General features: G+C 42.3%; 1 protein-coding gene across 2 annotated transcripts in view; it reads left to right on the top strand.

The window, feature by feature from the left end:
- il11ra (interleukin 11 receptor subunit alpha) overlaps positions 1-26,449 on the top strand; it is a 112,692-nt gene that overhangs the window by 15,776 nt on the left and 70,467 nt on the right. Inside the window, exon 1 of one of the 2 annotated variants that reach the window (XM_060909303.1) lies at positions 119-451. The exons of the other annotated variant lie outside the window; for it this stretch is intronic. The gene's annotated coding sequence lies outside the window, so the exon portion shown is untranslated. Of the gene's footprint in view, positions 1-118; positions 452-26,449 lie in introns of those variants that run through there. 2 annotated transcript variants of the gene reach the window in all.

Here is a 26,449-nt window from a genome sequence, read left to right as displayed (position 1 = left end):
CTTTTTTTTTTTGTGTGTGTGCGTCATTGTCACTGTGACAAGCTGAAGATGGTGCTGCAGTTCCTGACCTTTTTGAATCCATTCTAGAGCATTTTCTCACCATGAGTCATGTGGCTCCGAGCTGAAATCGAACCCATATTTATTGTGCCGCTTTTTTTTTTTTTTGCAAAAGACTATCTCAAGCTCCACGGATGTGCTCATTGCTAGAAGGCTTAGCAGCATCTGAGTTTGATTTGCATTGCTACTTTGTGCAAAAGACATGTTTGCGTTGTGGACTTGCTGTCCATGATGTTGGAGTGAGCACTGCCTCTGTAATTACCCTCAGCAGTACTATGGCGCCATGTTAAATGCCAAGCTGTTGAGCTTCGTCTCTAACACACTGCATGAGCGCTAACGTTGTGCGTGAGCCATTTATTCAGACAAAGCAAGCACTTCCACTAGTCTTTGGAAGGTGAGAAGTGATGATCACAGGACACTGGGGTCAGTGAGAGTTTCCAAGTTTGGTGTAACCGTGATTCATAGCGCCGTATTCTCTCGCTTGATGTAAATCACGATTGCACTTTTCACTGGACGAATGTTTGCAATTCCATGAAAGGTTCTGCTGACTTCCAGAGGCAACCTCGTAATCACAAGTTTGTAATCAAGACAGCTGCTCAAGTCTGCAACCACAGAACAAGGGAATTAATCAGTCTGGAACTAGACTTGTATGGTTTTATTTATTTACTTAAAAATTATTAAAGAGGTACTGTGAAAAAACAAAACAAAAAAAACCCCTAAATGTATCTTTTGAGCTGTAAACTAAGGCTACATCCACATGACAACGGCAACGAGATTTTTTTTTTTAGCGGGTAAAAAAAAAATCACGTTCACATGGGCAACAGATCAGTAAAATATCAGGTACATATGGCTATGCAACGCTTGCTGAAAATGATGCAATACACATGCCACACCTCTACGTGCGCTGTAAGACGGTCCTATCGTAGACGATAGAAGAAGTAGGACGCATGCGCATAAACCCCTTCTACCCGGCGTGAATGAGTGAGTGCTGCTTGTTCTAGTCATGTGGTTGTGACGTCATCGTAAACAAATCCGTTCTACTCATCCAGACGACTTCGCAACGGCGCCGTTGCCAGATTTTTCCACTCTGGAAACCGTTCTCAAAAAATATCGTTTTGGAGCACCCAAAACGCCGGTGCCGTGTGGACGCCAGGCCGAAACGGTAAACAATTTTATCGGATTCACCTGAATCCGTTGCTGTGTGGACAGGGCCTAAATAATATGACTATACTGTGATGAAACACGTCAATGCTGGTGTTAATATTGACAAAATGACTATAAATAAATAATCTACATTTATGGGTTGAAAATGACAAAACACCGTCTACTGCTTAAAATCATCTTGAACCATGCAAGGCCCATGAGTCTTTCTATAATTTGGAGTACATTCCATATCCATTAACGGGGATGCCCATAAGCGCCAGCGACCGGCGGTTTTCTCCTCCTACACAGACGTTCTGCGCCGGCTACTCGATCCCGGAAAAAAGATTAAAAACTTGCCTTTCAATGTTCAAGTGATTTTTATATCGTCTCCGCTGCCCGTAATTTGCTGCAAATCCAATTATTTCACCACAAAATTGTCTTTAATTCGGGTTCTAACATGACCGGAAGTGACACCATATTTGTTGATCGATTCTCACACTCGGATTGGCTGAGCCAGACCATGTGACCACGCCGGAGTGTACTTTTTTTTTTAATGTTACACCATGTAGTTATGTTACAGAGCCAGGCAGCGTACTACAGAGGGTAACTGAGGAAAGCAAGCACACACACATCTGGAGGGAAATTTCATACATATTTTGTTCCAAATGGTAATTTATTCGCTGAGAATACAACAGAAGGCATGTAAATGTCAATTTTCTTGGGTGGCATGCTCCCAGACCCGCCAAGCATTAGTAAGCTGCTTTGCCGCTTACTCTTTTTTTTTTAATATTCCTCACCTTCTGAAATCAACTCCTCTCACAATTTTTGGAGGAATTTCACAAAACTTGACAAGAGGCATTGCTATATGTCGGTAGTAGGCATATTGTTATTTTGTTCAATTCGGTTGCATTTTACCAGAGTTGTGTCCCTTGATTAACAACCTTGTACTTTCACAATTTCATGAAGGTGTGATCACCTTCTGACATCAACTCCTCTCACAATTTTTGGACGAATTTCTTGAAGCTTGGCAAAAGCCCTTGCTATATGACGGTAATACGCAGATTGCGATTTGATTTCGTTTGTGAAAATTTGACCAGAGTTTTGACCCTTGATTAAATAACTTGTACTTTGACAATTTCATGAGGGTGTACGTTCTCCTGAAATCAACTCCTCTCACAATTTATGGAGGAATTTCACCAAACTTGGCAAAAGGCTTTGTTATATGACAGTTATACGCATATTGAAATTTTGTTTAATTTGGGCAAATTTTACCAGAGTTATGCCCTTGATTATTAACAAACTTGGCAATTTCATCAAGTGCTTGCTTTCTGAAATCAACTTCCCTCACACTTTTTATCCCCCGCTGGCTGAAAGGCCTGAAGCGGGATTATGTCGTGGCGATGTCCGTCCGTCCCGGGAAGGGTACTCACCTTCTGAAATCAACTCCTCTCACAATTTTTGGAGGAATTTCATGAAACTTGACAGGATTCTTTGTTGTATATTGGTAATACGTATACTGCAATTTCGTTCAACTCAGTCGCATTTTACCATTATGGCGGCATAGTTGCAGGTGGGGGATATTGTGCCCTCAGAGCACTCTTTTTTAAGCCGGCTACTTCAGATTTTCTTTAGAACCCTGACTGACTGACTGACTGATGATTTTTATATTTATTTCAACTCTCTCTTCTTCAAAAACATCATATTTCACCTATTAATGGAAAGCATGTCATATCACAAAGCATATCACAAGGGCATCATGTATGTCCTATGCTTCATTTAGTTTGAAATTTGTCTTGATCAGTGTTTGTCAGTTTATTTTACCAGGGTGCCACGCCCTGCCATCCAGAACTTGTGCCCTGTTCATAAATTTTCCAGGAGTCTCCAAACGCCCGGCACATACGTTCTTGCCACAGAAAAGTGTGCCTTAACGAATATTGCCAACTTCCAGTGAAAGTAACACATGTTGACCAATCACAGCACACTGTTAGTGTGGGTTATAGTCGTGCTCTGTCGACCAGTTTGTCTCGTCACGATAACAAGTCAGTGACGCAAGTTAAACACAAGTATAAAAAGCAGCGATGCCTAAAAATGCATTAAAAAGAATTGGTTAAAGCAGCAAGGGGCTTACAGGACTTGGTATCTCTGTTTGCCAGAACGTACGTAGAGCTCGAAGTTGTAGGACTGAACAAATTCAATCAAAAAGTTAGGACTGATGGATCTAGACTCCAGATATAGATCTACAGAAAATCTAATCACTAACGTTAATGTGTTCGACTAGATCTAATCTAATATAATATCGACAGCTGAAACTTTGGTTGAACCCTCAGAACGCACAGTACAAACTTCTGTACCCACATCAGAAGCTTCTCTATCAATTCCTCCACATGCTGGGATTTGGAAATGTCTGATCATGAAGACCTTGAAGAGTCGGGACCTCAAATAGGCTTAACAGTGGACATCAGGTAGGCTTTGAAGCAAGTTGGCAAGATGGAAGGTCTTGGCTCTGTACAGAAGCTGAAGACGAGTCTGTGAGAATGATGTGCAGGATGTGCAAAGAGTTTGCAGTAGGTGACAGAAATCAGGTTTGGGCCAGCACTGGCTCTCGGACATTACGAAAGGACAAAGACGTTTCAGATTTGCTTACTTTATTTTTAAAAAGGTAATCTACCTTGCATAGTTGCCCGGGATGGCTAATTTTGCATGATAGATTCTTTGTTTGTAGTAATTGGAAAAAAATTGCCCTAGATGCTCGAAAAATTGCCCGCAATAATCATCGGCACCCTGCCTTCTTGGAAATCTCACCGGAACACTGATGTTCTGAAATTGGCCGTTTTTTGCTTTTCAGTTAATGGAGTCTTGATTTCAAAATAATGAATAAAAACCATTAGTCAACAGCTATTTTGTATTTATCTCAAATATCTAAATACTAAAGAAAAACAATACTTAAAATTGATTTCTCATTTAAACAATTTAGATGTCAAGTTATTAATATGATGATGTGGTTGGCGCTAAAGCCTCGCAGCGAGAGGGTTCCAGGTTCAAACCTCACAGCCGATGAAGGGCCTTTCTGTGTGGTGTTTGCATGTTCTCTCTGTGTCCGTGTGGGTTTCCTCCGGGTGCTCCGGTTTCCCCCACAGTCCAAAGACATGCACTTAGGCTAACCGGCTACTCTAAATTGTCCATTAATCAAGCTTGGAGAAGGTTGGGCTCCATCAAGTTTAAATGCCCTAGACCAGCCTTTCTCAACCGGGGTGCCGTGGCACCCTGGGGTAGGGCTGCGTACCGGTACTGTGTACCGGTACTGTACCGTGAAAATTGATTCGGTACAGGTCCAAAATACCGGATCATGAAGTACCGGTACCAGAGATGCCTACTAGTACAGATTGGCCGTATTTTGTACGGAAAAGTTACGTAAATATGATGTTACGGCAAACAGTGTTATTCTGTACGGAATTATTATAAAGTCTTAAAAAATTCCAGTAAGTTGTTTTTAAATGTCCAAGCGACTTTTTCAATCCATGCGCGATTCACGGCTAGGCTATTTATTTTTATGACAACCACACATGCTGTGTGTGACATGCGCAGATTCCGCACATTTGTTCGCGCTATTTTCGATACGGTAGAATGGCCGTGCATTACACCCAGTCAAAAGGGCAATGGATACGTGCACTGCAAACTGTGTAGAACTGACATTAACATCACTCATGGTGGTCGCGATGACTGCACGCGGCATGTCAACTCCAAAAAACATATGGAGTATGCTGAAATGGCGAGTCAGGCGGAAAGTAAATCTGGGGGTATCCAGCAGTTTTTTACGAAATCTGTGGATGAAAAGACACGGAACGTGACACGTGCTGAAGCGGTGATGGTTGACCGGTGCTTGGAGTTGAACTTGCCAATTCGTGCCATGAAATGTGAGTTAAACTTATTCAGTTTCTTTTTACATGTATGATTTCTATTCACTGAAATATCAAACACTGGCTGTACTTCTTTAATTCAAAGTCTTTTCAGTGTTGCAAGTACAAATGTACATGTGGTATGATCAAAAACAGAATTTTATGATTAGTGTTGGGATTGTGGCAAAAAATTGATCATTCCACTGTTTTAAATACAATTATAAATGTCATTTTATTCAATGTCTCTTCTGAAGCATTATGCTGAAGTATTTATATATTGGGACATTAAGATAATGTCGGACTCTCTTTGGCATGAAATAAGAAATTTTTTTTTAAAATTTTATTAGAATCCGTTAACAGGTAGAACATTTTGCCAGGCAATATAATATAATACTTTTGAGGAGTTACATTCAATACCAATGATTGGTAGTCAACTGCAAACAGGGAACACTATTGTATTTATAAAAAGGTGATATATTGTATGCTCTAGAAATTTGTTGAGTGGAAATTCAGTTGACATGGCTGCTCGCGTTTTGTTTATTCAATTCACACAAAACAGTTCTTTTTAATAATTTAAATGTTAAACATATTGGTATATACACCTCTTTATACTGGAAATGCGCATAAATTAATGTTACTGAAAGTCATTCCAAAATACTGAAAAATGTTTTCAAGAATACTGAAATTCAAAATTTGGGGTAGGCATCTCTGCGGTACTGTACCGATATAAATTTACACCAAGTATATGCTTATTTTGTGACTGAAGATGCGTAAATCCTACCACAAAGACGAAAATTTAGCACTGGAAAAGACGTAAAATGCCGCGCTGAAACTTGAAATCAGAGCCATCTTTGATTTGAGATCCTCTCGCCACAGTCTCACGAGACATTGCAAGAGCTTGGCTGATCCAGCGTTCTGCTTGGTCAAAAAGACTCAAAAGCAGGTCAGCCACTTTTCCTTTGCTGGCATTGGCGGCCTTTGTTGCTTTGTGTAATTTTGCCGCGCAAGTTAAAGGCCGCGGACTGCGCGGAGTGAATTTGTTTGTCATGCCACGTGGGAAGACCAGTAAGGTCTGGGATCACGTAACAAAGCTTTCAGGGGGCCAGAACGCAAGTTGTCTTGCTGTGAGACAACTTATGACTTTTGTCCCAAGTTAACTATAGTGTGAGACTGAGAGGGTGACTGAGAAGTGAGGTAGGAAACCTAGTTATGTTGGGTTTTCTTTGAATAAAGATACTGACAAGTTGTCAACAGTTTATTCATGTTTCTGTCATTATTGAAGAAGTTCAGAACACCACATGTTAATTTGTCAAATTGTTCAGGTACAGGTCTGGACCTGCACCTAAACCTCTGTACCCGTACCTGATGTTACGTTTAGGTACGCAGCCCTACCCTGGGGTGCCGTCTGGCTTCGTTAGGGGTGCCGTCAAAAAATTATATATTTTAACATTGAAATAAATAAAATGAATTAAAATTCCAAAAAACGATAGTTACATTAATGCAGATCATCCCCGCCTCATGCATCATCAAAATTTGTCTCACGGTCCCCTTTCCCATGTCACAACGTCACTGCCGGGGTCAGCGTATGGTCAGCGTGACTGCGTATATTTTATATGGGGGTGCCTTGAGAATTTGCATACTTCTGAAGGGTGCCGTGACTGAAAAAAGGTTGAGAAATGCTGCCCTAGACACACCAATGATGGGCTGTTAAAATGTGGTATGCCCTTGCTGGCTATGGGAAGAAGTTATTAATGTCTGCAAAAGTTGTGTCAGCTGTTACTAACACCTAATTTTAGGTGATTTCACAATAATGTGGACTAAACAGTTTAAAAAAAAAAAGCACATAATATAGAATATAATCCTTTTACAAATAGATTGTCTAATATCCACATGGCCAACAATTTTAATAGTTGATCAGCTGCTCAAACAGGAGATTAAAGCAGGCACAGGCGTGCAATCTCTTTCTAACTTTCATTGTTTTTGGAAAATTTGGTGCATTCTTAATAAAATTAGTTGATCTTGGTTGATTCTAGACAAGGGGTAGGGGTGGGGGGTTTATGCCAGTTAATATTCAAATCAAATCAAAGTCATTCCCACGCCATGTGGTGGCGCCAGTCTCTGTTTCCGTAGCCCTCGGCCTCTTGCCTATTACATAGCTAAGGTTACAGTGGGGGGCTAGTCCTCTGGTAACCGTGAGAGTTTGACTGTCCACTCGCATCTGTATTGCAGTGTGCCTTGCCAGACGGCAGTAGGTACCATTTTTATGATTGGTCTTTGGAATGACCCGACTGCGAGTAGAACTCGCGATCTCCCGATCGAGAGCCGGACACGCTAACCACTAGGCCAACTCGCGGTTCCAGTTAATATTGGAGTAGGGCTGTGCCGATAGACAATTCCATCGACGATGGTGGTCGTCCATCGACGATGGTGGTCGTCCATCACGATGGAGAGCCACCATCGTGATACCACGCCCCCTCCTGTCATAAACATGCATATACGGTATCATCTGGGCCTATTTAACCTAAAAAGTTAGTTTTTTGTTAGTTTTTTGTTAGTTTAGTTAGCTAGTTTTGTTTAATATATAAATATATTATATAACATAATTATATATAAATACATAATTATATAAATCATTATAAAGTAAACTATTACCGCTTGTTCACGTAGGCTATGGTGCAGGGACGTGCTAGTGAACATAACGTGGTTACACAAATACAGTATGCTACTAATAATACATTTTGACTTCATTTTTTAGCCTACAATATACTTTTAATGTAAAATTTGTTATGTTGTTCAAACAAATAGCCACTATTGACGACTTTAGTCGGGAAATATTGCACCTTATCAAACAGCAGTGAAGCGCGGACTTCGGCAGAAGTCAAATAACTTTAATCTGGTAAATAGGCTTACTTTCAGACACAAAATGGTCCACTCTAAGCCATAATGTCAAACCAAAGGGAAGAATGAAGGTGATTCTGATAAATGTAATGACAGTAAAAACAAAACAATATTAAATCATGATTTTAAAAGCTGGCGCAATAATTCAAACACTAATAAATTGGAAAAATTAGCGCGTTCAAGTGCGCACTAAAGGCCGAAACGCATCTTCAATTGATATGGTGTAAATAAACAATGAGTAATAGCTTAAGTGTAGTTTCTTCTCATAATTTGAATACTAGTCTTTCATTGTTAGAGCAGATTAATATCTTGCCGTGATCAGTGAGTGCTCGGGGAGGTTCATTTCCACCTGCGCTTTGCGCAGCTCATTTCTCCGAAGCCAGCTGTGCGCAAACGCAGTGTTGACTGCTCGGCAAACTCCAAACGCTCGGTCTGTACTGGCCCTCTGTTGCGCAAGCGAGTTGGTTGTGGCCAGGTTCAAATTGTTCCCAAAACAACTTAACCACGGCCATTTCAATTGCCTGATGGCTGTAACAATATTCGCCCCGTTGTTATGCAGGCGATCTTTTTCTCCTCTATTTTCCATTCGGGAAGTGTCTCGCGCAATGCGTCTTCTAAATTGTCCGCTGAATGTGTCTCTGGCATGAAACTCGTCTGCAGGCATTTGGACTGCATTGCCCACTCTCGGTCCACATAATGTACGGTAGCTGACATATAGGGCATCATGTTGCAGCTGGACCACATATATCCGTTATCAAGACCAAATATTCCACATCACCTAGCGCTTTTTTTTCTTTACGTGCCAAAGCCTCGGATGAGTATCTAATACTTTTAATAATAATAATAATATATTTAATAACGTGGTATTAAAATCCCCCGCCCACGATATGATCGTCCATCACGATGTTTGCACTGTAAACATCGTCGATGCCAATTAAGGGGACATCGCACAGCCCTATATTGGAGAGTTCAAAACACCTATGCAAATCATTCCACATATATTGATTGGGTCATTACCTGTTTTTATTGATTTTTTTGGGGGGAATGCTGTTGTGGAACATTTGTACATGATTTTATAACCCACAAGCCTATCTGAAACACATTGTTTTGTTTAGCTGTGTGATGATAGAAAAGGTGTGCAGTCTAGCTTTGTGCACAGCTGGCTGAGGCTTCAAACGCCCTGGGAAAACCTCCAAAAGTCAGTGAATAGCTGGCATATGGTAGCCATCTTGTCCTGGCCAGTACCTAAAGGAAATACCAGATCCAGAGATAAATCCATGCTCTCTGAATGTGAAGGACTGATGGCTCGTACATAGAGTACGGCTTCACAACCTGATTCCCAGGATGACAAACCAGATTCATACCAGAAGTCCTTTCTGCATACTAAAATGAGCTCTGAAACATTGGCAGTCCACCGAGTCCACTGAGCAATTATCCAAAGCCGTTGTCCAAGTAAAGGCTCAGGACCATTTGACGCACATGGCAAGCGCTCGAGAGCAGCCTTTTGCCCTGAAGCTGTCACACCGTGTATAAATATAAGTCCTACTTTGAGAAGATGTGAGGACAGATCCCTATTTTCAGCCAGGATTCTTCACGATCATCTTGTGCGAGTAGTGCATAGAGGCTTTGATTGTGCCACTTCAACTGGCCTACCATTTGCACACTTGTTTATTTGCTTGGCCGTGTTGCAGCTTGAGCTAAATTTAATTCTGCATTTCCTCAGGGAGCAGCCTGGCGGTTGAGATGCAGTAAGAGCGAACTGTGGGGTACGTTGTCTGTGATGTGTACATTCGGCAAACCTTGAGGTCTTTCGAGGTCTTATCGGTCCTGTTTTGCCCAAGTTATACACAGCTGTGTTGCATTCCACAAGTCAGCCTTGGTGTATGATTTGAATTTCACTTTTTCCAACACGGCGTGTCGAAATCCAGCTTCAACAATCCACACATGGTATTAATCATGTATGTTATATGCAAAATGTAATCTAAGAGGACTTGGTGTTTTGACAAAAAAAACCTTCAACTGTCTTTACTGTTCCACTCTGTCTAAATAGTTGGCTTTCACATTGTTTCCTAAGGCAAGTTAGTTACTGTGCACCATATAATTTCAGTATAAATCTTTTTTTTTTTCCCCCCCCATGAAAACAAAACCCTAGCATTTCTTCTGGTAAGTACTAACTCTTGCCATCTTGCCAAACCTTGCACACTTTTAATTCTTGTATACACTGTGTGTTCGTGGCTTAAGGCCTCTGCATGCTCTTGCGACAAGGCTTTCGCAGACAGCTTTTCGCAGACAGTTGTAATTTATCGTTGAGCAGGGAGTAATAGGCGTGCGCGATGTTATTCACCGGCACAACGCAAGGGGGCGCGAAGTCGCTAGGAGTAGTTGGTGGGTGTGGTTAGTGGAGTGTTTATCCTCCGGTTACTTATAATGACTAGAACTAGAGTCGTATAGATGTACGTACTTCTTCAATCAACCGCTCTTCATGCTGCTCCATCTTCGCTCGTGTTTTTAAAAATGCCGGTCGTGAAAACAAAACAAACCGGGAAAGTAGGGAAGCGGAAGTGCGTGTACAGCAGATGTAGAGTGGACCAATCAGAGCCCTCTTGTCTGCGGCGCTGTCTGCGAGGCTTCTGCGGTGGTCACAATTTTTGGGAGGTGCACGCAGAGCGTCTGCGAAGGTGGGGGGGCTACGCAGACACTGTCTGCGACGCTATCTGCGAGGACTGGGTTGTCAGCATAAATTGGCCTTTACACTACGTTCAGACTGCAACCTGAAACGACCCATATCCGATTTGTTGTGAAATCCGATTTTTTTGTTAGGCCGTTCAGATTTACCAATTATATGAGACTTGTATGCGATCTCCAATATGAACGGAAAACGACCCAAAAGTGTCCCGCATGCGCAAATTGACACGTAATAAGCACATCTATGTAATACGTAAACAAACAAAAAAAAAAGCGCACTCTTCAAGTTTCCACCAAAGAGGCGGGATTAGCCAACGCAGAATAGTGACGTTTGTCTCTTGTTGATGACATGTAGGTCGCATGAATGCGACCTGTCCGGTCAGACTGCAGTCGCATGTGAAAATAACGGATATGCATCGGAATTAGGACCACATATCCAAGCGGCCTGGGTCGCATGTGAAAAAAATCGGATCTGTGTCGTTCCGATCGGATACAGGTCGCATATGGGCAAAAAAATCGGATACGGGACGTTTCAGGGTGCAGTCTGAACGTAGTCTAATGTGCACACCTAAAAACAACAGGATTAAAAAAAATCACATTTCTCTTCGTCTAACAACAGGGTTTCCTTTCCTGTATAAAGAAATATTAGCTCGATTTGTATATTGCGCATAGAAACATTATGGTGAACGTTTGAAAAACCCAAACAGCATGCGATTTGTGCCGGGACTGCAAATTAATCGGCTGTATAAGCCGCATCAGGATCCGCACAGCTGGGTGGTCTTTGCTTGAGTTACAAGGACCGTGGCTCCCCATCATCTCCACGTCCTGAACTGTTTAGCAAGCTTTGCCTATCCAAACAACTGCCACGATTACTTACTCCTCTATTTTCTTTGAATCGTTCAAAAGGTCTCTGTTTGAAGATGCGTAGCTCAATTTTCTTTCTCCCCCCCCCCCCCCCACCTTGGTCTTCTCTTTCGACCGTCTCTGGAGATCCTCCACAGCCCTGCACTACAGGAGACCCTGGGAAACCAGCGCCTTGTTTTCATCCAGTTCTTACAATGACATAAGGAGGAGATGAAGTAATAACTTAGTCAGTGGCTTTTAAAAAAATCTCTTCCGCCTAAGAGGAGAAAGTGCATTTATTCCGCATCATTGCTGCTTGTCTTTGATCCGAGGCTTAAAGGACCAGTTCACGCAAACAATACGAACGTCACTTATGATTACTGACATCTAAAGACAGATGAAAGGATGCAGACTGGAGAAAGTTTTTGTGCAAGTCGTTCAAATGAGCGCCGATGCGTCATACCCCGGATGTGAAGGTCAGCATTATGCGACGGATTCAACACTCGAGGAGAACAACAACAACAACATGGCGCATAGGTGTGTCTTTTACCAGGTTTAGTTACTGCGTTATGATAAGAATACAGAAAGCTGACAATAAAGGGTATCTTGGATTTGAGTAATCTCTTCAAATTGGAGTCCGTTCCCAGGTAAGGTTAATCCACGTTGAAGGAGGCTTAGCTGTACCTGTTTACCCGAGAGCTCATGTTTCCATGCACAGCCAGTTACGTCACCTTGGTTTGGCCGAAACATTTTTTAAAATGTTTAACGAGTCGTAGAGTGTGAGAAACGTATGTAGCGGAGTAATTGCAGAGATAAGAAGCCATTACAGGATATTACTGTGTTTACAGAGTGCACAGTAAACAAAGTTGGGATGTGTAATCTCCAATAGTTAATGGTGATTTGCACATACAGTAATTCAGAGGGAAACCATCAGGGCCTTCAGATGCCCCTTTTCCACCAAAGCAGTTCCAGGGCTGGTTCGGGGCCAGTGCTTAGTTTGGAACCGGGTTTTCTGTTTCCACTGACAAAGAACTGGCTCTGGGGCCAGAAAAACTGTTTCCAGGCTAGCACCAAAACTCTGCTGGGCCAGAGGAAAGAACCGCTTACGTCAGCAGGGGAGCGGAGTTGTTAAGACCAACAACAATAACAAGACCGCGAAAGATCGCCATTTTTAAGTGACGAGAAGCAGCAGCTGTACAAACGCAAAGTCATCCATTATTATTGTTGTTGCTGCTGCTGCTTCTTCCGTGTTGTTTTTGCTTCGATATTCACGCCAAGGTTTATGCAAACGTAGCGACGTAACTGACGTATACAGCGACGTAATGACGTGGCTTCCCTTAGCACCGTGAGCTATGGAAAAGCAAACTGGTTCTCAGCTGGCTCGCAAGTTGAACGAGTTGTGAACCAGCACCAGCACTGGCCCCGAACCAGCCCTGGAACTGATTTGGTGGAAAAGGGGTAAGAGAAGACCCAGACATGGCAGCATTTCAAATGTTAGACTTAATTTCTTTCATTCTTTCATAATTTCATAATTATTCTCCTCTAATTCTAATTTGGCCTCATTCCTACTCATGTAGGAAGTGATAGATGAATTAACCAATCAGACTTTTTGATTTATAGTGGGAGGGACCAAAAATGTATCGCCCTTAGCTTTCTCGAAGGCCAACGCAAGTCAGCACAGCAGTGAAGTCACCTTCTAGCCGGTATAGCGCTCATCAGTAGTGTTGGCGAATGCTAATAAAGCGGTCAGGCCAGTGCTATCGAGAGCAAGTAGCACAGGCTAACGACAGAGAAACTGAGATTTCTGTTTCCAGACTCTTCTTCCACGCTGCACGCTCGCTACAGTATTTTTCACTCAGACTTAAGTGTTCATTTCCCTCTGTAATTTACTTAGTTACTTAATCGACATCGACAGCTACACACAACGGAGCGACCCGGCAGCCTGCCGCTAATCCCTTGTGAAATCCTTTGCCCTGTTGCTTTTTTTGGTGTGTCTGGCCAAGTTTTGGCTGAGCTCAAGTCCCAGCTCTAATAGTAATGCGTCGCTACTGCATGTAGAGTTTGCATCCTCTATAAAATATTTTTCTGAGCATGATGGTTTGGCGGCAGCTAAGTACATAATGTACCTGTGTGTGAGGCATCAAATTTCAGCCACATGGTTTTCCTATTTGCGTGGCTCATTAAGCAGGGAGAGTTTGGGATAAAACCGCTTTGATTAGTGCATCATTATGGCACCAGTCATTTCATCACCCTTCACTGATGACCTTTTACAGGGTAATAATCCTGGGAAATGGCACTGCCGATTGTTTGTCCAGAAACTCTGTGTAGGGGTGATGCGTAACAGTGATGCACGTGCCACATTGTGTCTTGCACCAAAGCGTGTTTTTCCACCGGGTTTATAACACGCGCGGACGCTGGATTGTGACAATTTAGGGATGCCATCTATTTTCGACACCCCCCTCCCATCACCACCAACACGCACACATTTTCCCTTGTAAAAAAGGATTGTGTTGAGCGTTCCTGTGTGAGTCATTGGAGGGAACTACGCTTAGACTTGCCTAGTGCGCAAAGGGTGCTAATAAGGGACTGCAGTGTGACATGGATGAACATGTCTCTGGCTATAAAGAGCGAAGGCATCAATTAAAAGAGAGTCTTGCTATTGAGAGAATGTTTCTAAAAAAAAAAAGGTTGTTGAGAAAATCTGTGGTATTTATAGACAGAAGTGGACAGTAACACTTGAGTACTGTACTTAAGTCCACTTTTTGAGTATCTGTACTTTTTTTTTTTTTGTTTTTGGAAACTTATGACTAACTTTACATTTCTATCAAGGTCCTCGTTACTATGAAGCAGCTTTGAAAGTGGATGTTTTTTTCTTTTCTTTTTTTTTCTCCCTAATACGTGATTGATTTTTTTTTTTTTTTCCCAGGTGACACAGAGCGTATCAGTAATCACTAGGGTCACATCACGTCAATAGACTGTATAAAATCAAGTTCAATTATTTCTCCGCAGCATTATTTAACATGATCAGTTGATGGAAGAATGGAAGCAGGCGGTTCTTCTGGGGAATAATGCACGTTAGCCTGGGCCCGCCCATCCTAAGCGTGACGCAACACGAGGGCCTGTTCCGAGCTTAGTCTGGCCAGGCAGGCTATCTACAGCATTTCCAAGCTCCCGAAAAATCGGGAACCAATCAACTTTGAGCATCTCCAACGGCCCTGGGTAGAGGCGTGTTCAAGGCAGTGACGTAGTAGAACTGCGACCGGAAGCCATAGATTGTTTACAGAATCTATGCCGGAAGCGCTTCATTCACGCTTCCGCATCTATTACGCATAGATGCTGTATTGAAAGCATTCAACGGGAAGTTCTCATTGAAAACGGAGCAAAGAGCAGCCCTGGAGGTATTTATTGAAAGGAAGGACGTTTTCGCCTTGCTCCCGACCGGCTTCGGTAAGAGTTTAATCTACCAGTTAGCCCCGTCGCGTCGCATACGTCAGAGGAAAGAGTGATGTGATTGGTTTAAGCTTCGTCACAGCCTTTTCTGGCTTCGACCAGTAGCAAACTGAGGCATTTCAGGGAGGCGGGTCAACCACGGGCTCTGGGAAACGGTTTGGCTTAATAGCTTGGCCAGACCAAATGCTCGGAGAGCTTTGAAGTCGCGTTAGCCAGGCTAAATGCACGTACTCATGGCCATACCTACGGTAGAACCCATGTTTCGGTTTTCTGAAAGGATTAAAGAGTCGTTTCGTTTTAAACGTTTGCTTTGTTTGCTGAAAACGAACCATAAAAACTCACCGTCCAACCTGCAGAAACATATTGAGGTATATAAACGTTTTATTCCAAGAGAAAGCTTGCAGTAAAGTAAAGTTGTCTGTGCTTTTAGAGCTTGCGATAACGTCACAATAGCTATGCAGTCTGGTTCGTCAAATGACTTTCTATGGATTTGCCCGCCAAGTTGCCGTAGCCTTGTCTACGGCTAACGTTAACACATAGCTAGTTATCTTGGGCACTGTTAGTTAGCATGTAAAAACGGAGTTACGCTAACATGAATAACGTTAACTTATCTGAAGTCTTTTCAGAAATATGTTTCAGCATAATCTTGCCAAATAAACAATGTAGAAATTTTTCTTTTCTTGTAGCATTAGCTACCCAATATGATTTCGAGTTTGAAAAGAGTTTGCTAGCATGTCAGGTGGAGCTTCACTGACTAGCTAGCTTAATGTTAAACCACCATGATGGCACAGCACACGTTCATTTTGTGAATTCACATTTCTGTCTTTGGTATTGCGTTAGGTTTTGTAAGCGTTGTGGCAATAATACAACAATGCGTTGAAAGAAAATGTACTTTTAATACTTAAGTATTTTTAAAAGCAAGTAAAAATTTGACTGTACAACTTTCACTTCTATTTGACCAGTGGGATCTGTACTTTGACTTGGGTAATGAAGTTGGGTACTTTGTCCACCTCTGTTTATCGGCTCATGCCACTGTCGCAAATCACCTTGACCCTCTCTGCTATTTTGAGCTGAACCTTAGTTTTCCATCTCTCCTTAAACAAACACACGATAGCAGGCGTCAAAGGCTAACGATGTTTTTTTTTTTATAGCAGTAGGTGTTGGCCATGCTGAACTTGTGTCAGGAGATGACAATGCCTCTCTTTTGTCGTGGCACAGAGAGAAAAGTCAGTTCTGCGGTCATCAGGCATGGGCTATTAAACATCCGCAAGCTCTCCATGCTCATGCAGAGTCTGGATTTTAATGGAGTCTCAGAAATCTGGCAGGGTTCGTGCATTCCTCAGCCTTTTCAGAGCTGTTTGTCCGACTCTTAGGCGGCCTCTTTTCCCCCTCGGGTCTCTCCCTGCACACTCACACACTCTTTCTCTTTTTCTTTTCCTTGCATTGTAACGCATGGTATTTATAAGCTGCTGTTTGTGATCTTTAGTTGTTCACTTAACAATAAAGCCTGAGGCCTGGTCAAGGCTGAGCTGTCCCAAGCCCGGCATCGTAATAATGACTTTAGATGTTCTGGATGAAACCGCAGCGTATAAAAGACAGCTTGTACCAACCAGCACTCCAGAAACCGGCGCTATGTAGAAAGCCGTGTACTCGCAGCTGCTGGCTCACTCAAGAATACACTTGGTTCAGTGATGGGACATTAGTTTGCCTTTTTTTTGGATGACACCGTGGTCTATTTCTGGAGCCTGGCTGCTGAACATGTGGGCTGTGCAATGAGTGAGTCAGAACGCATGGTAAACTCATCCACGTGCATGCGTTCCACAGCCTCATCGGTACCACATCACTTCACACTCATCCGGCCATTACGCTCATAAATTTTCATTTTCGCATGAATATGTAGATCGTACATCTGGTTCGCATATGTGGTGTGTGTGTGTGTGTGTACACTATTTTTTCTGTTACCATGTAAAAAATAAGAGCTCTAGTTACATAACACTTAAGAAGCAGTTGGTTAAATTGTGTAATACTCCAACTTTATACAGCTCCATTTCTAAAACGATTAAGACATTTTAGTAATTAATCTCCCACAGCACTGTTGAATTCTCGAATCTGATTGGTTGGAAAGTCTGCATTATCTTTGTATAACATTACAGGTCGTTCTGGCTGTAACATGAGCAACATGAGCTCGTTGTAATCCGCTGAACGGCTTGTACACAGACCCTGTGTCCAAAACTACTCCCTCGTTCACTACTTACTATATAGGGAATTACTATATGACTATACAGTGAGCTGGCGGCACGGTAGTGTAGTGGTTAGCGCTGTCGCCTCACAGCAAGAAGGTCCGGGTTCGAGCCCCGTGGCCGGCGAGGGCCTTTCTGTGCGGAGTTTGCATGTTCTCCCCGTGTCCGCGTGGGTTTCCTCCAGGTGCTCCGGTTTCCCCCACAGTCCAAAGACATGCAGGTTAGGTTAACTGGTGACTCTAAATTGACTGTAGGTGTGAATGGTTGTCTGTGTCTATGTGTCAGCCCTGTGATGACCTGGCGACTTGTCCAGGGTGTACCCCGCCTTTCGCCCGTAGTCAGCTGGGATAGGCTCCAGCTTGCCTGCGACCCTGTAGAAGGATAAAGCGGCTAGAGATAATGAGATGAGATGAGATATAGTGAGCTCATTGGTAAAATTGAGGGGGGGGGACGCTTTCGGACACTACTCCGTCACGCTGTTATTTACGTCATTACTATCGCACAATCAAAACGTGCCAGATCAATCGGCTGGTTGGTTTCCAAAATAATAAATCCAGATTATACCGAGCGTATTTCCCACATTAATAAATACAAAGTCTGCTGCGTCTTTCAATTCTTTTAAATCAAGGCTGAATACTTTTCTTCTTTGCTGCTGCCTTTTATTCAATAAAATTTGAGGCTTCTGATTTTCTCGCTCTGCACTGTAACTTTTATTCTTGTATTTTGTGTCTTATTCTATTTTAGATCATTTTCTATTCTCTTACTATTTTTAATTCTACTTGAATGCCCGTTTATAATGGGTTTCTTCCTCCGTCCATTCACCTCAACACCTTTTAGGGGCGGCACGGTGGTGTAGTGGTTAGCGCTGTCGCCTCACAGCAAGAAGGTCCGGGTTCGAGCCCTGTGGCCGGCGAGGGCCTTTCTGTGCGGAGTTTGCATGTTCTCCCCGTGTCCGCGTGGGTTTCCTCCGGGTGCTCCGGTTTCCCCCACAGTCCAAAGACATACAGGTTAGGTTAACTGGTGACTCTAAATTGAGCGTAGGTGTGAATGTGAGTGTGAATGGTTGTCTGTGTCTATGTGTCAGCCCTGTGATGACCTGGCGACTTGTCCAGGGTGTACCCCGCCTTTCGCCCGTAGTCAGCTGGGATAGGCTCCAGCTTGCCTGCGACCCTGTAGAACAGAATAAAGCGTCTAGAGATGATGAGATGAGATTGCTTAGTTAGTGACCATCGGTTGTACACTACTTTTCACGGTGCATTGTGGGATACTTCGAGTGCACTATATAGCATGTAATAATTCTCACTATACATTCGGACAGCACTACAAAATGGCAAACTCAGTGTACAGTCCACTATATAGCGAGTAGTGAGTGATTTCGGACACAGGGAATGTCTTGTAAGGCAGAAGCTCCAAATAATCTAAAATGAGTAATAAATGGATATTAAAATGGGTTGTTTAACAAAGTAATTCTTATAGTTGTTGATTTTTGTGAAGCGTTTGGGTTTTTTTAGGAGACGTTTAACATGTAGGGAGTCTTGGTTGAACGCGCTCTCAGACTTGGTTATGCTCGTTCTCTTTCTCTCTCACTCATATTTTCGAGAGAGAATGACTTTATCACAACTCTAATGTATCTAAGAACAGGAACTAACTTGTCTCTCAGACGTTCCACAACATTTCCTATAAACCATTTAAAAAGTGTAATATCTCTTTCATTGACATCATTCAATTTGAGTCTGTTTGTATGTACACTGCCTGAACTAGGGGTGGGCAATATTTTACACACAGGTTTATAAATAAGTAAGTAAATAAGCAAATATTTATTAAATTTTTTAAAATTTAATGTCTACAAATTTAAATGGCCATTTTTTTAGAAACCTGTAAAAAAAAAATTACAGTTGTAAAGATTCAAAACTGTATATAATGTCCAAAGTTTGTCATTATTATTTAATAAGTGTATATATATTATTTACCAGCTTAAGGTCGGTCCGTATATCGTGAAATACCGAGAGCAAGGTCTTGAAAATACTGACCGTGGCCTCTGGGCCGAGGTCAGTATTTTCAAGGCCGAGGTCACGGTATTTCACGATACGGACCAACTTTAAGCTGGTAAACAATATATTTATTTTTTTTCTTTACCAAATTCTAACAGAAAATGAGAGCGCCCGAAAGGGAAAACCATATTTAGAACAAACCTGCTACAAGCTCGTTTTCGGCTTTCTCCTGAAATGTTTTCCTTTATTTCGTCTTCATTAGGGTAGCAAAACTTGCTTTCGCTGTGAACACTGTCGTTATCGCTATCCATGCTGTAAAATTAATGCTATTATATCAGGGATCGAAACGGGCGGTCGCTCACTCGCTAATGCGAGTTGGAAAGGGTACGGGCGACTAGTGACATGTACTTGACCGAGTGGGCGACTGGCTTGCCACACTATATATATCAAACTACTCACTGCCTCGATGGTTTCTATCAACGATTCTCGCCCAGTTTAAGCAGAACTTGGTCTATTTTACCGTTTTTTACGATAATTTCAATAGATTTTGTGAGACATTTGTCAAGTTGGCATAGACGCGGGCGCCGCCATATTGTTTACGTGCGCAGTATACACCGCTACGTGCAGCATGGCTGCGCGAAGTTTCGTTTCTTCCCGTTCATTTTCGTTGCTGCCCGTGAAGACAAATGTAACTTGAACCGCTATTGGTCAGATAGATTTAGACCCCGGCGAAGTTTAAAAGTCCTTGGCTTGACATTTCTGACAGCTATCAAAACAAACAGATATCGCTCAACAAGTATGGAGGAGGGTGATGATGAGCCAGAGCAGCCTGCAGGTGATGAGAGGGAGTATGTGGCAGGAGATGTAGAGCACCAGGAGAGACAGAATGAGGAGGTGGAAGATGAAGATGACGAGGAGGCGCAGCATGATGTGGTGTATGACCCGATAGATGATGATGATGATCGGGATGAGGGTTTCGAAGATTGTGATGATAATGAGATGACTGAGGAAGAAGTTTATAGACAGTTGAAATTGATCACTCGTGTATAATACAGTTGTATTATATGAATAAATATATAAAATCGGCTTGAAATTTGTAATTATAAATACGGACCAGTGCTACTCCATTCGGACCAGTACCTCTGAGAGGCACTGGTCCAAATGGACCAGTGCTCCCAAATTCCCGTTTCGATCCCTGTTATACTGAGAAATGCGAAAATAAATGTTGACAAAAAATTACAACTATGTTATTGTTGTGAACAAGCGAGTCGCCAAAAGTCCTTAACCAGGGTCCGGATCGTAGGATTCCGGACTGCTCACGAGCCAATCAGAGCGCACGATTTGATGGAAACCGGACGGCATTAGAAAAAAATATTTAAGTTATTCCATGAACTCGAGTCGTAATACATGAGCTGATAGCCATGTATAAGCCATGTATGACAAGACTGAGTGGAATAACTATTTTATTTTCTCCACGTTCACTGGATTTTGAAAAACAGAGCATTTTTATTGTTATTTTTTGCAAATTTGATAAATTAAAAACTTTTTATACAAAACGTCCGACAAAATAATTTCTGCTTAACAAACTGGTGAAATGACAGGAGCAATTTGTGAAAGATGCTATAATAATAATAATTGTTGAAAAATAAAAATGTACATTCTTACCATCAAATACTTTTATTCCATATTTTTTTGGGTTTTGTTTTCAGAGTAGAGTTTTTATTTCATCCTCGGTTGGTTCAGCAACACGTGCTGCCATTTTTGTTTTTCTCTACTCATGGTACTATATGAGCCTAGTAGTAAAGTAGCCAATCAGAGCGCGTGATTGCTCATATCCAGAGAATGTGGACAGGATAATAGCCGATCTTGCCAAGTGCCAGTTCTAATCTAAACCCTGTTGGATTCTGAGACATGTTTTTTATTTATTTATTATTATTATTTTTTTATCTCAAGAGCAAGAGTAACTCGGTTAATGGGCTGCTTACTTGTTTCTTGGACGGTGGTCTTATTGCTTTAGCCCAGTGACCCACGGACATCAGTACAGTTTATTTTTATTACAAAGCTACTGGCCCTGTTACTAATGTGGTGATAATGTTCATGTATAAAATTGTAAAAACAAAACAAACGTTAAACTTAAAGTGCCATTCCACCATTGGATGTATTTTTTTGGCATAAAATACAATATATTTTATGACATCATGACTAGACAGAGAAATCTTTTAGCTTCAAAATGATATATCAAACATAATTTTTTGACAAGTATATTAATTTTGCGACCAAAGTCACCTACCCTTTTAATTTCCGCGCGGTAGTGAAACGTGAGGTCATCTGCAGGTTCCCCTTCTTGTGTACTACGTCACGTGTGACGTGGCACAGATTATCAGCAATGGCGGATAGAACGCGATTGTCAGCTTCGGAAAAGAAGCGAAGGAAAATAGCAAGTGATGCCCAAAGGAGACGGTCGATGGTGAATATCGGCACAGCAATCGACAAGTGGAAATCGCGTTCTATCCGCCATCGCTGAGAATCTGTGCCATGTCACACGTGACGTGGTACACAAGAAGGGGAACCTGCCGATGACATCACGTTTCACTACCGCGCGGAAATTAAAAGGGTAGGTAACTTTGGTCGCAAAATTAATATACTTGTCGTTGTCAAATTATGTTTGCTATATCATTTTGACGCTAAAAGATTTCTCTGTCTAGTCATGTTGTCATAAAATATTGTATTTTATGCCAAAAAAAATACATCCAATGGTGGAATGGCACTTTAAGTGTGCTACAAACACGCAGCCATGTGCCCAGACTGGGCTGGGTATTTGATCGCTGTTCCAGTGACCTTGTACAGCAGCAGTGCTTGATGGGTGACACTAATTTTTCAGCCTACGTCACCAGGCCAGAGGCACTTTTCAGCACCTTGGTGTGTTTTATGCTTCCGTGCTGCTGCCCCAAAGACAAATAATGCTTTCGGATCAATGCGTCTTCCTGTCGCTGTAGCCTCCCTCACAATGAGCTAAATGTTAGAAGACCGAGGAGAGGAGAAACCAAATAAACATCTCCTGCCTTGTTTTTATCGAAAGATTAACAGAGCTGTGCTTATGTTCTCCAGCTGCGTTTCATGGCCTTAACGAGCTTAGCAGTCACTGGAAAGGTCTCTGACATTTTGATTACAGGGCCCAAATGTTTGCATCAGCTTTCTGGTACTATTTAATATGGTTTACTCAATTAGATGTGTGTGTGTGTGTGTGTCCTGTGCGGCCCCCCCCCCAAAAAAAAAAAAAAAAAAACCAAACAAAAACAAAACAGTGTTCTCCATGGGTGTTTTAAAGTGGCGCACTGCCATGTTATAATTCTGGCCTGCCGCCCTTCTCTTGGCCAAAAAAACAAAAACAAAAATGTAACTTCATCAGTATACACCAAATAAATCGTAAAGTATTCGCTTTATTATAATTTTGTAACTATTTAACACGCATTAAACGAATGCATACGGGGCTACCTGAAGTGGCCACGCGATTGCAGTAGAAAACCATCTGGCCGGCTGCATACAGATTGTGACCCAGAGCTCTGCAGATTGAGGTCTATCCCTGCGTTAGACTACACCGCACTGCGTTACGCTATACCAGAGGTGGGCAAACTACGGCCCGCGGGCCACATCCGGCCCGTTGGCGTTTTTAATCCGGCCCGCGGAAGACTATCATATAAACACGATTGAGCAGATCTGTAAACTATAAGCGTCAGTGTTATCACGTAGACAGGTGTTCTAGAGATCCGTCTTTCCAGTCAGTCGTATTCACGCGAGATTACATTTGCAGAGTGGTGCAGCGCGTGCCATGGAAGTCATTCTGGCGCCCGTGCCACTGATGATCTCGAGAACACACGATAAAACTTTACAATGAGTGGTCCTAAAAAAAGAAAAGTGGACAGTGAGTGCAGGGTGTTCAATAAAGAATGGACGACTAAATATTTTTTTGCTGAAGTCCGATCAAAGGCTGTATGCCTTATTTGCAAAGAAACCGTTGCAGTTTTAAAGGAATATAACATCAAACGGCACTTTTCCTCCAAGCATGCTAATTATGCTAACAACCAGTCAGCGCAAGCACGGACAAATACAGCTCAGCGGTTGCTGAGTGAATGTGAGTATTAACACTTTCTCTTTTTAAAACTATGTTGGAGCTGTAATAAGATGGTAGTCACATGTTTACAGACATAATAATGTAAAAAGTATAACTCTTAGTAATTTTGGTTGTTGTGGGTGGCTGCTGTAGTGCTGTTTTTATGTGTATATTTTTTATGTGCCAATCTATTGAACTGCAAGCATTTTTCTGCTCTGCCTTTGTTGACTGAGAACTAAAATAAATGTCAATCTGATCTGCATTTGGGTCTCTGTCAGTGAAGGCCTTACAATAACACTAAAGCTTTTCCGGTTTATGTTCGATATGTATGAATTTGGTGTTGGCCCGGCCCGCCTGGCAAATTTCAAAAGTCAATGTGGCCCCTGAGCCAAAAAGTTTGCCCACCCCTGCACTATACTGACACAGAGTAACGCTGGAAGCTGCAGCTAGCCAGCAGCTAAATAACTTTGCGGTTGTTTTTAGTGTTATTTTGCAACGGTTACGCTTATCTATCGTCTTTTCTGACCATACACGGTTACAGTAATCATATAACAGCACACACACACACACACATTAGTTAAGTTCTGGTCTTTTATTTTACGTATCTGTGATTGTGTAGGCGAGAGCTGCATTTTCCAGTTGCTTCCCTGTGGTTGTTTACTGCAGGACTTCCGGGTTCCTGGGTCAAAGGACCCGAACTACAGAGGCCGGGGTGGCTTTGTAGTGCCAGTCTCAGGCACGTGCACCAGCTCTTGCGTTGATTGGAGTGGTTTCACCCAATTAACATTTAATTATGTGTATTGCAAAGAATGTATGCATTTATTGTAATCAGGGATGCGCATCGGTCTCAACTGAAATGTCAAATGAGTCTCACATTGACAGTAAAGATGATGTGTACAGTAAGAATGTGTGTTAATTTTTTGTAAAATGATTTTAACAATGGGCGGCATGGTGGTGTAGTGGTTAGCGCTGTCGCCTCACAGCAAGAAGGTCCGGGTTCGAGCCCCGTGGCCGGTGAGGGCCTTTCTGTGCGGAGTTTGCATGTTCTCCCCGTGTCCGCGTGGGTTTCCTCTGGGTGCTCCGGTTTCCCCCACAGTCCAAAGACATGCAGGTTAGGTTAACTGGTGACTCTAAATTGACCGTAGGTGTGAATGTGAGTGTGAATGGTTGTCTGTGTCTATGTGTCAGCCCTGTGATGACCTGGCGACTTGTCCAGGGTGTACCCCGCCTTTCACCCGTAGTCAGCTGGGATAGGCTCCAGCTTGCCTGCGACCCTGTAGAACAGGATAAAGCGGCTAGAGATAATGAGATGAGATGAGATTTTAACAATGATTTAGCATTTCCTATCCATTTATTGGCCAGTTTCACTGTCAAAGCCGAAAGTCCCCCAAAACCCCGCCACCACCTTTTATTTTTGAAAAGTAGAGAACACTGAAAAAACAAAAACACCAAAACCTCAATCTTCTTCTGTGTCGTGACCTGGGAAACTATTTTCTATATAATTCTGAAAACTTTCCTAAAAAAAATGTTTCACACATAGTACCGGTCAAAAGTTTGTACACCCCTTCATAGGTTTTTCTGTATTTTGACTGTTTTCTACATTTGTAGAACAATACCGAAGACATCAGAACTATGAAGTAACATCTGGAATTATATGCGAAACAAAAAAAAAAGTGTTAAGTTACATATTTTAGATTCTTCAAAGTAGCCCCCATTTATCTTGATGATGCTTTGTACACTATTGTTATTATCTTAATCAGCTTCATGAAGGAGTCACCTGGAACACTTTTCAATTAACAGGTGCCTTGTCAAAAGTTAATTAGTGCAATTTCTTGCCTCCTTAATACATCTGAGATCAAGTAGTAAATAATAAAAATACAGTAAATAGCCCTATTCAACAACTGTATCATGCTCATCTAAGTAAAGAGAAACAACATCTGTCATTACTTTAACTCTTTACCCCTTAAAGGGCTGATGACACGAACATGACTCTATGCAATTTCTTAAATAAACTATACAACATGGCAAACATGTTAGATTTCTGTTATAATTACGTGAAAAGAAGCTGTTGTTACGCAAATATCCAACTTTTAATTGCACAGCGCAAGAAAACTGGGTCCGTGGCTCGCGGCCATGTTGTGACGTCAGCGGAAGAACACGCTGCGGTTCACTGGCTGTTCTACTCTGGTTCTACTCAATGGAAATGGCGCATGAAAACGCTGGTGAACTCTCTAGTGCTAGCTGTTCCTCTTCTGGGAGTCTAGAATTGTGTTGATCTCTTCCGAATAGAATCTATGATAGTCTACCCTCTTTACCCTTTGCCTCTCGTTGCTAGGCGGCAGTTACATGAAAGCCGCAAGCTTTTACAAGCAAATACATGACTGATATCACGCCGACTTTATGATTACATTTATGATTATCATGTAGAAATATCTCCTTCGTCTCCTGGGTGCTGCAGCCCCGTCAAATTTGCCTAAATAGCCGCGTTTATCATCATAACTCACCAAAATGCACTTGAAACCGCCCAACTGGGCGGGAAACCTCCCAATCTGGCAACACTGTGTAGGCACTGCTGATGGTAGCAGCACACGTTTGTGCTGAACTGAACACCCAAGAGATTATTTTAAGCTGGGAAGGGTGTCAAAACAATCCAAATCGAAGTGTTCAGAGCACAGGACGGATGTTGGTGAGGGCTCCCACTTGTCACGAGTGCACCTGACTTGCTTCACCCACTTCGCATGCAGCTCGGGATCTCTGGGAAACTTGAATAAACTTACCCCATCCTTGTGGGTTTTGGAGCAAAACCCGGCAACACAACGCAAAGGCATAATAACTATCTCTATCTCTCTCTCTCTCTCTCTCTCTCTCTCTCTCTCTCTCTCTCTATATATATATATATATATATATATATATATATATATATATATATATATATATATACAGGGGTTTTTCTAGAAAAAAGTAGTATGAGGGAGCACACATTCGCACGGATGCGAGGGAGCGAAGCAACCGGGGGGTCCCCCCCCTTCCGCAGTGTGAAGCCTTTGAAAATGTGAAGCTTAAATGGGACATTCTGAATATGTTCAATGCGGGCGTTTTCTGTTGCCTGCGCCGTTCGATGTTGTTTGGATTTTG

The sequence above is a fragment of the Neoarius graeffei genome, chromosome 25 (genome assembly GCF_027579695.1).
Source record: "Neoarius graeffei isolate fNeoGra1 chromosome 25, fNeoGra1.pri, whole genome shotgun sequence".
Taxonomy (NCBI): Eukaryota; Metazoa; Chordata; class Actinopteri; order Siluriformes; family Ariidae; genus Neoarius; species Neoarius graeffei.
The sequence above is the reverse complement of the archived record's forward strand: the minus strand, read 5'-3'. Positions and strand labels throughout refer to the sequence as shown.